This window comes from Hemiscyllium ocellatum, chromosome 25 (assembly GCF_020745735.1).
Source record: "Hemiscyllium ocellatum isolate sHemOce1 chromosome 25, sHemOce1.pat.X.cur, whole genome shotgun sequence".
Lineage (NCBI taxonomy): Eukaryota > Metazoa > Chordata > Chondrichthyes > Orectolobiformes > Hemiscylliidae > Hemiscyllium > Hemiscyllium ocellatum.
The window spans coordinates 20,753,738-20,770,668 of record NC_083425.1 but is presented as its reverse complement, the minus strand read 5'-3'; the positions used below and the strand labels follow the sequence as shown (position 1 = coordinate 20,770,668).

The window sequence follows — 16,931 nt, the reverse complement described above, 5'->3', positions numbered from 1 at the left end:
TGCAAGTCCACAGTGAACCTTAAAACAATCAGCAAAAAGAGCAAATGGCATTTCCATTAAATACATTCTGAATCCCAGTTGACATTAATAATACACAGACTGTGCTCCCTATCTCCTTCTCTGGAACAAAGGGAAATTAATCAAAGTGATTCAAAACATTTTTTCCTGCATCCCTACACTTCAAACCTGCAGAGAGAAAGACTGTGCAAAAATTAGGATTTACAATCCTTATTCTATATGAGCGCACAGTGCTTTCAAAAAACAAGGACCTCATTTCCGTTGATTTGGAATTTACGTCAGACTTCATTGTTCAAGTTGAATGTTTTGTTCTGTAACATGAATGAATCAAGTGACCATTCAGACTAACATAATGAATCCTCTTCATACGTTATAGACTGTTCTTTGTATTCTTCATAGCTGTTTGTTGAACTGAGCAAGGAGTTTCTTGAGTTATATCTTGAGAGGCACCACTAATTAATAATTTACATATTCCTGAAAATGTAAAAAAGGTTTATTAGAAATCAACTCTTCTGCCTGAGCCAGCACATCTGTTAAATGTAATTCAGAGTTCAACCTTGCTACTTACATTTAACAAACTGTGAGCCATTTGTCTGTATTTCTGGGTGCTTGAGTCTCTGTAATGAAACAAAGCAGACATAATGAAGAAAATCATTTGTTTGTGTTGTGTGTGGTTATTTTAACTGCAATCTGGTGGTACCCACTCACAAAACTCTAACAATCTTAATTTGTCACTCAGTATTTTCTTATATATCTATATAATTCAGAAACAGCAAAATGAAAACTTGATTACTTGAGCTAGAGGGAGGGGCTGAATAGACTGGGGTTATTTTCCCTGAAGCATTGGAAGCTGAGGGATGACCTTAGAGAGGTTTATAAAATCATGAAGGGCATGGATGGATAAATAGATAAAGTATTTTCCCTAGGGTGAGGGAGTCCAAAACTAGAGGACATAGGTTCAAGGTGAGCGAGGAAAGATTTAAAAGGGGGCAATATTTTCACACAGTGGGTGGTGCATGTATGGAATAAGTTGCCAGAGGAAATGATGGAGGCTGGTACAATTACAACATTTAAAAGGCAACTGGATCAGTATATGAATAGGAAGGGTTTAGAATGATATGGGCCAAAATGTACTGGATTTATCTTGGATATCTGGGCGGCTTGGACAAGTTGGACTGAAACGTCTGTTTCCGTGTTGTACATCTCTATGACTCTATTTAACAGTTGGATTAATTTTGTTAATATGACATTGCAGTAGCTACCATGAGTGCAAAATCTATCTAACTGATATATTCATTTAAAAGCCAACACTAGTTATCTATGAGGTTAAGCAGTAAAGTGGTTTATCACAGTATGCTGGGCTCAGCATGGCAGTGGGCAGTCAGATGGTGCAATGGTGTGTAATTAATACGCACTGTTAATTACAAATGCACATTTGTAATGAATCATATGATGTCAAAATATCCCAGGAATATTTTAAATACATGTTTGGTTAATGAATTGAAAGATGGAGGACCTAGTGTTAAAAAGTGGTGTAGTGGCTCAGTGGTTAGCACTACTGCCTCGCAGTACCAGGGATCCAGGTTCAATCCCTGCCTCAAGTGACTATCTGTGTGGAGTTTGCACATTCTCCCAGAGTCTGTGTGGGTTTCCTCTGGATACTCTGGTTTCTTCCCACAGTCCAAAAATGTGTAGGTCAGGTGAATTGGCCAAGCTAAATTGTCCATAGTGTTAGGTGCATTAGTCAGAGATAAATATGGGTCTGGGTGGGTTACTTTTTGGAGGGTCAGGGTGGACCTGTTGGGCTGAAGGGCCTGTTTCCATACTGTAGGGAATCAAATTTGCTACATTTTGGACATTGTAGAGAGGTTATGTACCATTTGACTGCTTATAGTTGGTCCTACACGCTCCCCTCACTATCATAATCAATAATGGTCCTGTTCCACTGATGTAACAAGATATAACATCACATTGCATTTTCCCATCCCACAAAATACATATTTACAAAGGAAGAGTGTTATTGTTATTTTGTCTATAACTGGGAATGGTGATAAAATAGGATATTTTGAATCTTGACTGTATGACAAATGTCCTGTATCTATTTTTAGAGATCTTGAAAACTTAATTGAATTTACAAGGTTTTTTTAAAGATACAAACTTCCTTCATAAATCTTTATGGGAGATTAGAATCAAAACAACACCTGAAGATACTGCAATGGCTAATCCATTTCCCAGCAGGCTTTATACTTGCCATTATTAGCTCTAATTTAAATCCAGCATTACTTGGGGGCCTCATCCCAGATTCCCCCCAGTACAGGTCCCTGCCGCTTCACAGAGTGCCTCGTCAGTTTTATCATTCAAATGGTCCTCCTGGATTCACAATTCAACTTTCTGATTTGAGCACATGTGCAGGCCAGAAGTTGCCTTGCCATTCTGATCCTCATGGAGGTAAACATTTGAGCATTTACCACTACTGGGTTTGCAACATACTGTCCAAGGTGTTCTGGACGGTTAGGAATAGAGAGAAAGGAGGAAGTGCGGCAGTATTGTATAAGCAAAATGCTACAGTGTTGGAGTGGGAAAGAGTGAATATCCCAAAAAGGTCAAAGGCTAAATCTATTAAGTAAGACAGAAGCATCTAAGAAACAACTGAAGTACATTATTGGCGTTGTATGAGGGCCACCAACTATTGGAAAGACATGGAGGAATAAATTTGCAAGGAAATTATTAAGAGGTGCACTATTATGAATAGTGTAGGGGACCTTTAATTAAGCTAATGTCGACTTGGGTAGTAACAATATAATGGGCCAAGAGGGGGGGGCCGGAAGTGTTTCTAAAATGTATTCAAGAGAATTTACTAGCCCAGTATGTTTCTAGCACAAAGTGGAAGGTTGAAATTTTTCTATCTGATTCTGGGGAGTGAAGTGAGTCAAGTGGATCAAGTATTAGTCAGGGAACATTTAGGAGAGGAGTATCACATATCAATCACACTATAATAAAATTTATGTTGACTATGCAAAAGATTGAGAAGCAAGACTGAGGAAGAATCAATTTCGATGCAGTTGGAACTGATCTGTCCCACATAAACTGGAATCAAAGATTGGCAGGCAAAATTGCAGCAAAACAGCGGACTCTCTTTGAAGTAAGAATAGTTGGATTACAGTTAAGATATATGTTCACAAGGTTAAGGAGCGGAACCAATAACGACAGCCCTCCCTGGATGATGAAGCATAAAGAGTATGATGAGGCAGAAAAGGCTGTATGTCAGATGTTAGTTAATAATGCATGTGAAATACTGGTTGCATACAGAATGTTCAGAGGGAAAATGAGAAAGAAATTAAGAAAAACAACAAAATAATGTGAATTGGGAATCAAAAGTCTTCTGTAGGAATAGAATTAGTTAAAGGAGTTTGAACACATTAGACACCAATAACATTAATTCATGAAGGTAGTGGGCTGGGACACAAAGTGAATACACTGTTTTTATCTTTATATTAGGGAAGAAAATGTTGACAGTCATAGCGAAATAGGAAGCAATTGGATGGCTAAAAATGGAGAAAGAAGAGCTGTTGAAAAGGTTGGCTAGACTCAATGTTAACATGTCATCAGGAGCAAATCAGATGTGTCTGGGAAAACTGTATGAATTGAAGGTGAAAATTGCAGAGGCCTTGGCCATAAACTTGCTATCCCCCTTTAATAACCAGAGGACTGGAGAACTGCAGAAAAAGGTGAAAGGGTAAGTCCAGCAATAAAAGATCACTTTGTTATACCTCAGTGGTGGCAAGGTTTTTAGAAACAGACATCCAGGACAAAATGAACAGTCACTTGGACAAATATGATTCCACTAAGGAAACCTGACATGGAGTTGTTAAGACCTAGTTGTGTTTAAGTTCCTTAATTGAGTTGTTTGATGAGGTAGGAAAGAGTTGACAAAGGCAATGAGGATGATGTAGTATACATTGACTTCCATTGCGTGTTTGAGAAAGCACTAATGACTGACCTAGCAGCCAAGTTAAAGCCCAAGAAATGAAAGGATTGGTGACAGCAAGGATTGACTGATTGACAGGTGACAAGAGAGTAGTAGCGAAAGGCTTTTACTCAGTTTGGCACGACATGTATTGGCAGAAGTGGGCTTCTGAGGGGCCAGTGTTAGTATCATTAACTTTCTTGATGATACAGGGTGGAAATTCTAAGCAATGTGGGCTATGTGGAGATGAGTGGTAGAATTAGAATTAGAATTCAGCAAAGCCAACCTTAATGTTGAGATCACCTTGCTGCATCTTATTTGACTGATGAGTTTCTTCTGTGGCAAGCTTTTTGCTCGGCAGCTGTGAGTACCCAACTGATGCTCAGTATTGCTTGCTAAATACCTTATTAGCAGTCTGAGCTGTTGAGTCTTTCTGCCCAACTGAGGGCATCTTGCTCCTTGAAAGAGAGAGAAGAAGATGTTATGGAAGATGAAAGTGGTTGGTACAGCTATTACTGTTGGTGCAGGAGGAGACATTTTATGAGTGAGTGAGTAGGTAGGCAGAGGCAGTGCAGGATTGGGGGTATTGTGGGGCCGGGGTGGACGAGGGCAAGTTGGGAAGATGTTGCAGTCAATAGTGAGAGTGATAGAGCATGAACCTTGGTGGAAGGTGGGTCCACTAGCAGAGACAGAGTGAGTGTGAAGTGTTGGGAAGAAGGTGGTGGAGTAGGATCCTGACCTTCTTCCTATAACACAGGGCATTCCTCCTGAGGCTAGAAACTAGTCTAAACCGGGTGGCAACCTCAGACCAAACTTCCTTGTCCTCTTCAATCATCTGTGGCGGGCACACTAACACACAATGCCAATCTGCTCCGAGGTTGCCACCCAGGTTAGAATAGTTTCCAGTGTCAGGAAGAATGCCTAGTATTATGGGAAGATAGTCAGGGTCCTTTTCCATCATCTTCTTTCCATTACTTCACACTCAGTCTACCTCATTCTAATAGTTTAATAAGGTGGCTTAAAGGCTAATGCTCAATAAATTCTTTGCAAACCAGTTCCTTTGCAATTCTTACTGTGAAAAAAAATGGAAACTTTCATCTTGACTAGCTATAAAGTTTAGTATGTTTTATATTGAACAGAAATTTGCTGAAGTTAATTTTTACTTTCCAAAATTAGCAGCTGTCTCAACTATTGTGTGTGTTCATTTGGCTGCACAGCATGCTTGCCATATAGATTTCTCAGTTATCTTCTCTTCCCCTCCCCACCTCACAGCAATTGTTTACAATTCTGGCAAGGCACAGTGTAACCACATCTGATTTAGAGAGAGAATACTGTTTGCACTAAGTAACCATACACTGTACAGTTAAATAAATGCTACATTACACAATTGATGCAGATGAATGCGATTGATGGTGAGTCATTGCTCCAACATTGACAGATCCCAACATTGAGAGTCAGCATAAGAATGAAAAAAAAACAGGGCAAACAGATGTTTCAGTTTCAATAGCAAAATAAGAAAGTTACCAAAAACAAAATATGAAAATTTTTAACTTTTTGATTTGAAACATAGTAAAATCAAAATTTACACATTCACTATGAGCCAATGCTAAAGCCATGGCTTTTTGTTCATTCATTCACAGGTTGTGGGTATCACTGGGTAGGAGAAAGTCAGGTCTGCAGATGCTGGAGATCAGAGCTGAAAATGGTTTGCTGGAAAACCGCAGCAGGTCAGGCAGCATCCAAGGAACAGGAGATTCGACGTTTCGGGCATAAGCCCTTCTTCAGGAATTGTAACGTCGAATCTCCTGTTCCTTGGATGCTGCCTGACCTGCTGCGCTTTTCCAGCAACACATTTTCAGCCAGTATCACTGGGTAAGCCAGCATTTACTATTCATCCTTAATTGTCCTGGTGAAAGTGGTAGTGAGGTCTCTTCATGAACCACTGCAGCCACAGTGCCATCAGGGTAGGTCATCCAGGATATTGATCCAGTGACAGTGAGGGAACAGAAATATAGTTCAAAGTCAAGTATAAGGCTTGGATGAGAACTTACAAATGGTGGTGTTCTCATGTTTCTCTACCCTTTTTCCTTCCAGGATGGAGAGGTTACAGATTGGAAAGTACTGGTTCATCAGCTGAGGATGGGGAAGGGGCGCAGAGTGCACATGGTAAGTGATGGGTTTACATGCACATGTTTGATCTATGAACATGCACATTAGGAGCAGAAATGGGCCATTCAAGCTTGCCCTATAATTCAATAAGATCATGGCCAAACTGTTTGTGTTCCAAATTCCATATTCCCATTTATCTCCAACAACCTTTGACTCCTTTCCCTATCAAGTATCTATTTACTTCCATTTTAAATATATTCAAAGACCCTCCAGTATGGCCTTCTGATGTTCACAACCTTCTGAGAGAAATCTTTCCCTGCGTTTCTGGTCCAAAAGGCTGATCTCTAATTTTGAAACAGAGTATTTTCGTTCTTTCCATGTCCGTCTTATCAATCCGTTCAGGATCTTCTAAATTGTAATCAAATCACTTCTGGTTCTACTGAATTCTGGTGAAAACAAATCCAGCTCTTTCCACTCTATTGTTAGGAAACAACCTGTTCAGTCCAACGATCAATCTAACAAACCTCCTCTGAGTTGCTTCCAATGTGCAGAGGTGTGTCCTCATCAAAGCCCTGAATAGGTGAAGCATAACCTCCCCATTTTTATACTCAATTCCTCTCATAATAAAGGCGAGCATTCAATTAGCCTTCCTGATTACACAATGTACCTGCAAGCCAACCTTTTGTGATTCATGCACACAGAAAACAATGGGCCTGTGCCTTGGAAGTTTGCAGGCCTTCTCCATTAAGTAATTCTCTGACTTTTTATTTTGCTGCCAAAGTGAACAATCTTTACGTCTTCCTACATTACACTCCATCTGCCAGATGTTTACTTAATCAATTGGCCTATTTATATTGGTCTGCGTCCTTGTCATGTCATCTCCACAATATCTTCCTACCTATCTTTGTGTCATCTCAAAACTTAGTCACTCCTTTGGGACTACACTTGTCACATGCTGCCAATCTAAAACAATCAGGAATTCCTGATGAAGGGCTTTTGCCCGAAACATCAACTCTCCTGCTTCTCGGATGTTGCCTGACCTGCTGTGCTTTTCCAGCACCACACTCCTGGCTCTAATCTCCAGAATATGCAGACCGCATTTATGCACACTGTCTGTTTTCAGTCAGCCAGCCAAGCTTCTATCTCTGCTGGCTTCTTACCTTCTATACACTCAGTGCCTACACAATAACCTTTCATGTGGAACATATACTAGCCTTAGATTTGTCAATCAGTGAGCTCCCATTTAGCCATATTGCACGTTACTTCTTCAAAGAATTCCTACGAACTGTTTAATCAGAATTTCCCTTTCACAAAACCATACTGACTCTTCTATTTTTCCAAATGCCCAGTTATGACCATCATAATGATCAATTCTGACAGTTCCCAGCAACAGATGTCAAGCCACAGGCCCATTGTTTTCTGTTTTCTGTCTTTCTCCCTCTGCAAATAAAGAGGTTACCTTTTGTACTTTTCAGCCAAATGAAATCCTTCCAGAATATCATACATTTTGGAAAATCAATGCAAGGTGTCTGCCACCTCTTTAAAGATGCTAGAATGTAGTTCACCAGAAGCTGGAGACCTATTAACCTGCAGACCAGTCAGTTTGGTCAGTACCACTTTCCAAGCGATTATAATCTGATGTCATGGGTTTGGGATCGATGTTAAGGACTCCCAGGGCAACTCTGTTCTGAGTGTATACCACTGTACCTCCACTTAGGGTAGGTCAGACTTGCTGGTAGTACAGGATATACTCAGTGATAGTAATGATGGTAGTTAGGACATATTGGTGAGATATGATTCTATGGGTGTGATCATGTCAGTCTGTTGCTTGATTAGTTAGTGGAGCAGTTCTACCAATTTTGGCATAAAATTGTTGGTGAGGAGGATCTTACAGGGTAAATAGGGTTGGGTTTGCTTTTGTCCTTTCAGGTCGATACTTGGTGGCTCTTCTGGTTTCATTTCTTTTCTCATTCTTCAAATAACTAAGGTGTGAGGCAATTTCATTAATTAATTATATTATGACTAAATAGTTTTCAAATTTTCGAGGTCTCTGGTGAGCAAAATGAGGGAAATTCTTCACAGTGGAGTTCTGATTAAGTGTGAAATAATTGATACGCACTCCTACACTAAAAAAAAACCCACTCTAAGTGTACCTTCCACAGATTGGTGCGGTCCAATTATCGCGCTTCTATCACAAAGCTGCAAGATATTAATCAGGTGGTTACTTACCTTTTTGTCTGTGCTTCACATCTTAGCTTCAAATTAAAATTTAACAATTTTATTACAGTAACAACTAATACTTTTTTCCACCTATAATGACTCTTGAATATATGCTTTCTTAAGACCATGAGAAATAGGAAAGGAGTAGACCATTGGCTCCTTGAGCTTGCTCTGCCATTCAATAGGATCATGGCTGATCCAGAATTCCTCATTTCCACTTCCCTGCCATTTCCCAACAGCCTTTAATTCCCCTTCTCAACTTAAATGTAAACCATGCCCCCACAACTAATTCTCTATAGTAATGAGTTCCAAAGATTCACAACCTCTGAGAGAAGAAATACCTTCTCACCTCAGTCTTAAATTGGTGCCCCTTAATTCTGAGACTACGTCCTCTGGTCCTCGACTTTCCCTCATGGGGAAATATACTCTCAGCATTTACCCTACAGCTCCTTAAGAACAATTTGTTTCAACAAAATCACCTCTTAAACCTTTAAATTCCAGTGAGTGGAATCCTAACCTGTCTAACCTTTGCTCGTAAGACAATCCTTCCATTTCAGAGATCATCCTGGTAAACATTCTCTGAACTCCCTCCAATGAAATAATATCTTTTTTTTAATTGAGGGGACCAAAATTGTTCACAGTACTCCAGATGTGGTCTCACTAAAATCTTTTACAGTTACAGTAAGACTTCCCTACTCTTATGTTCCAATCCCCTTGAAATAAGGGCCAACATTCCAATAGGCTTCCTGTTTACCAGCTGCATCTGTGTGCTAACGTTTTGCATTTCCTGGACAATCTCCTCCAAATGCCTTTAAGCATTCCACATTCATTTGCAAGCAATTCATTACCTCGATCAGTTTAAGTTTGTCTGGATCTAGTTGGCTGAGTATTCTTTTACTGACAGGTTTATAATTGTTCTCTCCACTTGACAGTCTCTCTCTCTGCTCCCAATCCTTGCAAGGTTCCTTTCTCCTCCCTTTCAATTGTCCTCTCCCCACCTTCTTGCTGCCACCACATCTCTCCCCATACTCTTTAAATCTCCCTTCTTGCTGTTCCCCTATTTCAGCCTCCCCGCTCCCTACCTCCAGACTCACCATCTTTAGCCAGTGCAACCTTGGAGCCATTTCCTTCCCCTCAATTCCTCTTGGAGCTCCATTTATTCTGCAAACACTCTGGGACCAGTTTGATCTTCCCCACAACTGTTGGTTCCCAAGCCCCTCGAATATCCTGATGTATGGTCACTGAAAAAAATCATTCATCATTTTGATGTTGGTCTTTATGTTTTAAGGAAGAGGAAGACTGAAGTGATTAAAGCTGGAAATCTTGAAAGAATAGACACAAATCTAGATGATGAGGGCATTGTGGATTAGATTAGATTACTTACAGTGTGGAACAGACCCTTTGGCCCACCAACCTGCAACCCACTCACACCCCTACACCTAACATACAGGCAATTTAGTATAGCCAATTCACCCGGCCTGCACATCTTTGGACCATGGGAGGAAACTCACAGGAGAATGTGCAAACTCCACACAGTCAGTCACCTGAGGTGGGAATTGAACCTGGGTCTCTGGTACTGTGAGGTAGCAGTGCTAACCACTGTGCCACTGTGCCTCCCATTTTGGTGAGGGAAGTGGGGATGCAAGGTAAGTTTAACTTGACGTGCAGTTTGAGATTTTTGTTGATATAGGAACATTAAAAATCCATTTTTACATTAATAACATTCAAATAAAATGTGTTTTGCTGGGTTTATGTTCTGTTTTTTGTCTAATCCTACTTCACATCATTGACTCTGAAACTTAATACTTTGGGCTAAATTGCCCTTGGGGTTTGGTGCATTAGTCAGGGGTAAATATAGAGGAGATGGGTCTGGGTGGGTTATTTTTCAGAGGGTCAGTATGAACTGTAGGGAATCATCTAAAATTTTGGACTGGTTAATGGTTAGCCTCTTGGGTGAACACTTTGGAATGTTTATTGAAGTCACATTTACAACTCTTTGAGATAACTAAAATTAATCAGCCCACAAGAAGGATGCTCAATTCAAATGGGGTCAGTGTTCAGATCAGCATTTTGCTCAGAGGAGAGCTGTTCTTGTGGTTGATTTCCTACGTCACTCTGCATTCATTTGGAATATCACATTGCTGAAATGAGCAAAGGAAACATTTGATAGCTATATTCATCCTGTTTACTCAGAGAGGTCAGCAATAAGATCATTTGTGCACAGTTCAAAAAGATATCTTTAACCTTGCAATATGATTCGATGTTCGTTGTTCTGTCGAGAATCGTTCTACCCATTAACAATCAAAATAGTGAAGGTGTATCCATGGTGTGTGTGAAAAGACAGATTTACGGGATATTACTGAGACAAGAGGTTTTTGGTTATAAGGAGAGTTTGGATAGACTGGGACTTTATTCTCTGGAGTTTAGGAGATTGAGGGGTGACCTTATAGGGATTTATAAAATCAAGAGGGACATGGATAAGGTAGTGATTGTAACGAGGTCAGCCAGGTGGGCCTCATAGAATATAAGTTCCCTGACTGGGGCTGTTAATTTCGTCCAATCAGGGAGCCCCGCTGACAGATATAAATAGGAGGGTTTGGGGTTCTGTTCACTCTGACAGCTGGCTTTGAGGAAGCTGGAAAACTGTCAAGGTCTCGCCATGTGTAAATAAAGGGTGACTTTGTGATTGGACACTTGCCAAAGACTTTTCCCCAGGTAGAGTCATCTTAGGCTAGAGGGGAGAGGGGAGAGATTTAAAAGGGATCTGAGGGGCAACCTTTTCACACAGAGGGTTGTGTGTATATGGAACAAGCAGCCAAAGAGAGTAGTAGAGGCAAGCACAATTACATTTGACAGACATTTGGATAGGTACATGGAAAGGAAAGGTTTGGAGCGATATGGGTCAATACAGGCAAATAGGACTAGTTCAGTTTGGAAAATCTGGCTGGCATGGAAAGAGTTGGATCAAAGGGACTGTTTCCATGCTGTATGACTGTATGACTCTACGTGTCCATGATGTTGAGAACATGGTCAAGATGCTTTTCTTTGGTGTTTTGTTCATCAGGCAGAACTTTCTTTTGTCCTTTCAAATCCTTTCAAACCCAACACATTTTCAAGGTCTGTTGTAACAGGGTGCAGTGAGAGAGGGGGTGACCATCAGAAATACACAAGCTTAATTTTGAGAGAGCACTCCCAGGCATGAGACAAAAACATACGTCGGTCCTCCTGCCCCTAGCAATGCAAGTCATAATGAAGCCACTGTACAAGCCAGCAGGGGGTAGGGGGTAGATCTTAAAGGAATGAAAGCAACCTAAAGGCCAGAGTTCATATCCAGAGCCTTCAGTACAGATATGCTGAGGGCCAACAGAGAGGAAGAGAAGGACTTTCTGAGCACCTGACCCTCCACAGGGAGATCCCATAGCTGAAATCATCATTTTCCAGGCAGCGTTAGAGAGAAGAGTCATAATAAACCATAGATAGGCTGAAACAGATGCTTGGATGACATGATTTCCTGCCTTGACATTTTATTTTTTCTGAAATAGAAATGAGTCATGCATTTCAACGATTTTGACTGTCTCACAGTTATTTCAAGCACTTTGTGATTTCCAACTTTTGGAACAGATTTTAACTATGAGTTTAGCAATTGACCTTAGAAGTGTTACCATGTTGGCTTTCCTCCCATAAGCTAGTGCTGTTTGCAAGTGCACAGCTGAGCAGCAGGAACAGAAAATCCGACATTCAATATTCTTCACATCCTGAATGACCGACACTCAGCAAAGACAACAGCCACAAACTTTTCAAATACTGCTGTGTTAGAGAGGAGAAACTGATACGATTCCTACATCTGAACTCAAAGCAGCGACTGACAACATTATCAGTATTGGATATGGCATCCCTTCGTAAAGAAGGTAATAGACTGCTGACACTACCTGTTTAAACCAATGATGTATGAACATTTGCAAAAGGTGTTAAGAGACTGTAGCTGTAAATGGATACTTTGTACCATCTTATACTGCTTGTGCTTGGCTTATGCTCGAAACGTCGAATTCTCTATTCCTGAGATGCTGCCTAACCTGCTGTGCTTTGACCAGCAACACATTTGCAGCTGTGATCTCCAGCATCTGCAGACCTCATTTTTTACTCTGTGCTTTTATAAGGTAATGTAAGAATTGAAAATCAGGTGACTGGGGAGGAGGGTGGGTTTGGGGGTTGTAATTGATGCAGGATACACACTACATAGTCATTCACCATTGCCAAAAGTTAATTATGGTAAATGTCACATAAAATATTAAAGAGACAATTAGATTAAAGGATTAAAACAGGATTCATTAGTATTAACAATATTCAGCTGTCTAAACGGTCTTAAATTTTACACTTTAAGACAAATTCAATTTCTGGTTCTGCTTTGGGTGTGTTAGCATACAAACTAACATCCATATGGAGCCAAAGTGCGTTAGTTAGTGCCAGCAGAACTAGAATGTTTGGAAATCTTAGAAACACATGGTTTTGTAGTTTGATTGCGTGACTATCTGGTACTTTGTCATAGCCAGAGAGCCCACAGTGCATGTATCTGTTATGTATCATCACCGGTGTATTCCAGACTTTGTCAGAGTAGAGCTTCTGAGCTAAAGCTCATCAAATCTGTCTGTTTCTATTCTTTCTATCTGTCTCTTTTCGTGTATCTTTGCTTTTTCTTTATATCTCGTATCCCTGGGCAACATCAGCGATGTCCAGGGTGAAAGCCATTATGGACTCCCGGCCTCAGTGTGGTCACAAACACCTGGTCCCAGTGTGGTCTCAAACACCCGGCCTCGGTGTGGATACAAACTCCCGGCCTCAGTGTGGTCTCAAACACCCGGCCACAGCTTGGTCTCAAACTCATGGCCTCAGTGTGGTCTCAAACACCCGGCCTCAGCGTGGTCTCAAACTCCCGGCCTCAGTGTGGTCTCAAACTCATGGCCTCAGTGTGGTCTCAAACACCCGGCCTCAGTGTGGTCTCAAACTCATGGCCTCAGTGTGGTCTCAAACACCCGGCCTCAGTGTGGTCTCAAACACCCGGCCTCAGTGTGGTCTCAAACTCATGGCCTCAGTGTGGTCTCAAACACCCGGCCTCAGCGTGGTCTCAAACACCCGGCCTCAGTGTGGTCTCAAACTCATGGCCTCAGTGTGGTCTCAAACACCCGGCCTCAGTGTGGTCTCAAACTCCCGGCCTCAGCGTGGTCTCAAACACCCGGCCTCAGTGTGGTCTCAAACACCCGGCCTCAGTGTGGTCTCAAACTCATGGCCTCAGTGTGGTCTCAAACACCCGGCCTCAGTGTGGTCTCAAACTCATGGCCTCAGCGTGGTCTCAAACACCCGGCCTCGGTGTGGATACAAACACCCGGCCTCAGCGTGGTCTCAAACTCATGGCCTCAGTGTGGTCTCAAACACCCGGCCTCAGTGTGGTCTCAAACACCCGGCCTCAGTGTGGTCTCAAACTCATGGCCTCAGCGTGGTCTCAAACACCCGGCCTCAGTGTGGTCTCAAACACCCGGCCTCAGTGTGGTCTCAAACACGCGGCCTCAGTGTGGACTCAAACTCCTGGCCTCAGTGTAGTCTCAAACTCCTGGCCTCAGCGTGGTCTCAAACACCCGGCCTCAGCGTGGTCTCAAACTCATGGCCTCAGTGTGGTCTCAAACACCCTGCCTCAGTGTGGACTCAAATTCCTGGCCTCAGTGTAGTCTCAAACTCCTGGCCTCAGTGTAGTCTCAAACTCATGGCCTCAGTGTGGATACAAACTCCCGGCCTCAGCGTGGACTTGAACCCCTGGCCTCAGCACGGACTCAAGCTCCTGGCCTCAGCATGGACTCAAACCCCCAACACTCCTAGCCTGGAGGCGAAACCTGGCAAGGTCTGAGTTGGAAGGACTGTTATCCTGAACTCTAATTTCTCTACTTTTCTAATTTACTGACAGACATTTTATATCATTTTTTATTGAATATTTTTCCCCAAAGAATATCTATTTAAGACCCTGCACATAGGTACCTTGGTACCTATGAGAACACCACAAGTGGTGACTTGTAAATCTTTCACTGTACCCATTTGAGTATGTGACAATAAAGTTAATGCTAATATTAATTCTAATGTTATACAAAAAGATCAGTCTATTTTTCTCCTTCCTTTTTATTCCAAATCTTTGAGCAAAATGTAACACTAGTGTATCTCCCATACTGACCTATGTAGAATGAGCAGTGAGTCTCTGAATTCCTGGAAGCACTGGATACAGCAAAGGCTATGGACCCTGACAATATTCTGGCAATAGTACTGAAGACTTGTGCTCCAGAACTTGTCATGCCTCTAATCAGGCTGCTCAAGCACAGTTACACCAATGGTTTCTACCCACATGGAAAATTACCCAGGAATGTCCTGCATACCAAAAGCAGGACAAATGCCACCCAGACAATTACCACCCATCAGTCTACTCTTGATTATCAGTAAATTGATGAAAAGTGCTATGAACAGTGCTATCAAGCAGCATCTGCTCATAAGCTGCTCAGTGACACTCAGTTTGGGTTCCACCAGAGGCACTCAGCTCCTGACCTCATGATAACCTTGGTTCAAACATGGACTAAAAAAACTGAATTCCAGAGGTGGGATGAGTGGGGTTGCCCTTGACATCAAGGTTGCATTTGACTGAGTGTGGCATCAAGAAGGCCTTGAAAAACTAGTCAATGGGAATCAGGGACAAAACTCTGCACTGGTTAGAATCATACTGAGCACGTAGGAAGATGGTTGTGGTTGTTCGAGGTCAATCCACAGCTCCATGGCACCTCTGCGGGAATTTCTCAGTGTAATGTCTCAGAGCAGAAGTGGGGATGTTCGCCAATGATTAGAGAGGGTTCAACACCATTCACAACTCATCAAACACTGAATTAGTCCATATTCAAATGCAACAAGACGTGCTGACAAGTGGAAAATGACAGTAATGCCACTCAACTACTATGACATGATCATATCCAATGAGAGAGAATCTAACCATCACCCCTTGACTTTTAATGACATTACCATCACTGAATCCCCACGATTAACATCCTTGGGGTTACTGTTGACCAGAAACTCAACTGGAGTAGCCAAACAAATACAGTGGCTTGGAATTCTGCAGTGACTAACTCACCCCTGACTCCCCAAAGCCTGCCCACTGTCTAAAGGTACAAATCAGGAACATGATGGAATATGGAATACTCCCCACTTGCCTGGATAACTGCAGCCCCAACAATACTCAAAGAAAGCAGCCCACTTGATTAGCTCCACATCCACAAACATCCACTCCCTCCACCACTAAAGCTCAGTTGCAACAGTGTATACCATCTACAAGATGCACTGCCAAAGCCCATCATGGGTCTTAGGCAGTATCCAAGCCCACAACCACTTCCACCAATAAACACAAGGGCAGTAGGTCCATGGGAATACTTCCACCTGCAAATTCTCCTCAAAGCCACCCACCACCTTGACTTGGAAATCTATCACCATTCCTTCACTGTCATTGGATCAAAACCCTGGAATTTCCATCCAAACAGCAGTGAGGGTTTGGGTGCACAACTCCTGCAGCAATTCAGGAAGGAAGCTCACCAATATCTTCTCAAGGTCAACTAGGGATGAGCAACAAATGCCTGCCCAGCCAACATCATCCACGTTCCATGAGAGAATAGTAAAAAAAGGCAGATTCAAGTTAATAATGTCCCCCAATTCCATATTAACATTTTAACAAGAATTTTCCACGAATAACGTTGTGAGAAGCTTCTAAGTAATTGCCATGTGATATTAAATATGCAGCTGGTTATATGTAGATAGCAGACTTAGGTCCTCGTATCTGTAGGTATTTTCACAGCTTTGCTCCTCCCTGGTTCTAGAATCTGTCCCTACATGATAACAGCAAGATAATGTATATTCAGCATTCATCTGCACGTTGCATTAAACTGGATCTATGACTTGCATTTACTGTTCACATCTGGTCATTTAAAGATCACATTTTATCTGAAAAAAAAATGAACTGCCCAATCATCAGGAATAAGCAAGATAAATTATATGTCAAAGTGAAAAATTTAGTGATAATCTTTTGCAAGTATTTTGAACTTTGAGTTCAATTTTGAGTTAAGAGGCAATAAGAAAGGTCTGTCCCCTTCCTTTAAGCCTGAAACCCTGAGTTTGAGTCCCACTCCAGAATCTGATAGTCAAACAGGTTGGCTATCAACCTGTCAGTTCTTTCATTATGCTTGATCACAGACAACAGGCCTGAGGATGCTTCCTAGTCAGCTATATTGCAGAAAGCAATAGCAAAACTGCAATGGCTTCCCACGCTTAACTATGGGTGAAACAAGATGGTTGCCAGTGTCCTGTTTGGGCACAGTATACGGAAAGAGCATGAGATTATGCAATAACTTTTAAATAATAAGACAGATTAAGAGTGGAGAGACAAGAACAGCAGATTAGGATAGATGACCTGAAATATTGATGAAAATAGATCATTGAGAAGGCTTTTGAAGGTGGAGAGTGATTTAGAAGGAGTGTAGGAAAGGGGTTCCAAACAGTAGGATCAAGACACGTGAGATTCTGATTCTGATTATGTGCAGTATTAGGT

The 16,931-nt window shown here is 41.7% G+C and overlaps 1 long non-coding RNA gene across 1 annotated transcript; it reads right to left on the bottom strand.

Moving 5' to 3' along the window:
* Positions 1 to 369: 369 nt before the first annotated feature.
* On the bottom strand, positions 370 to 15,987 carry LOC132827881 (uncharacterized). The gene is made up of 4 exons (XR_009646056.1): positions 15,923 to 15,987; positions 4,289 to 4,443; positions 587 to 635; positions 370 to 492 (listed from the first exon to the last, which is right to left on the bottom strand). It is a non-coding gene; the product is annotated as an uncharacterized LOC132827881 (long non-coding RNA).
* Positions 15,988 to 16,931: the final 944 nt, after the last annotated feature.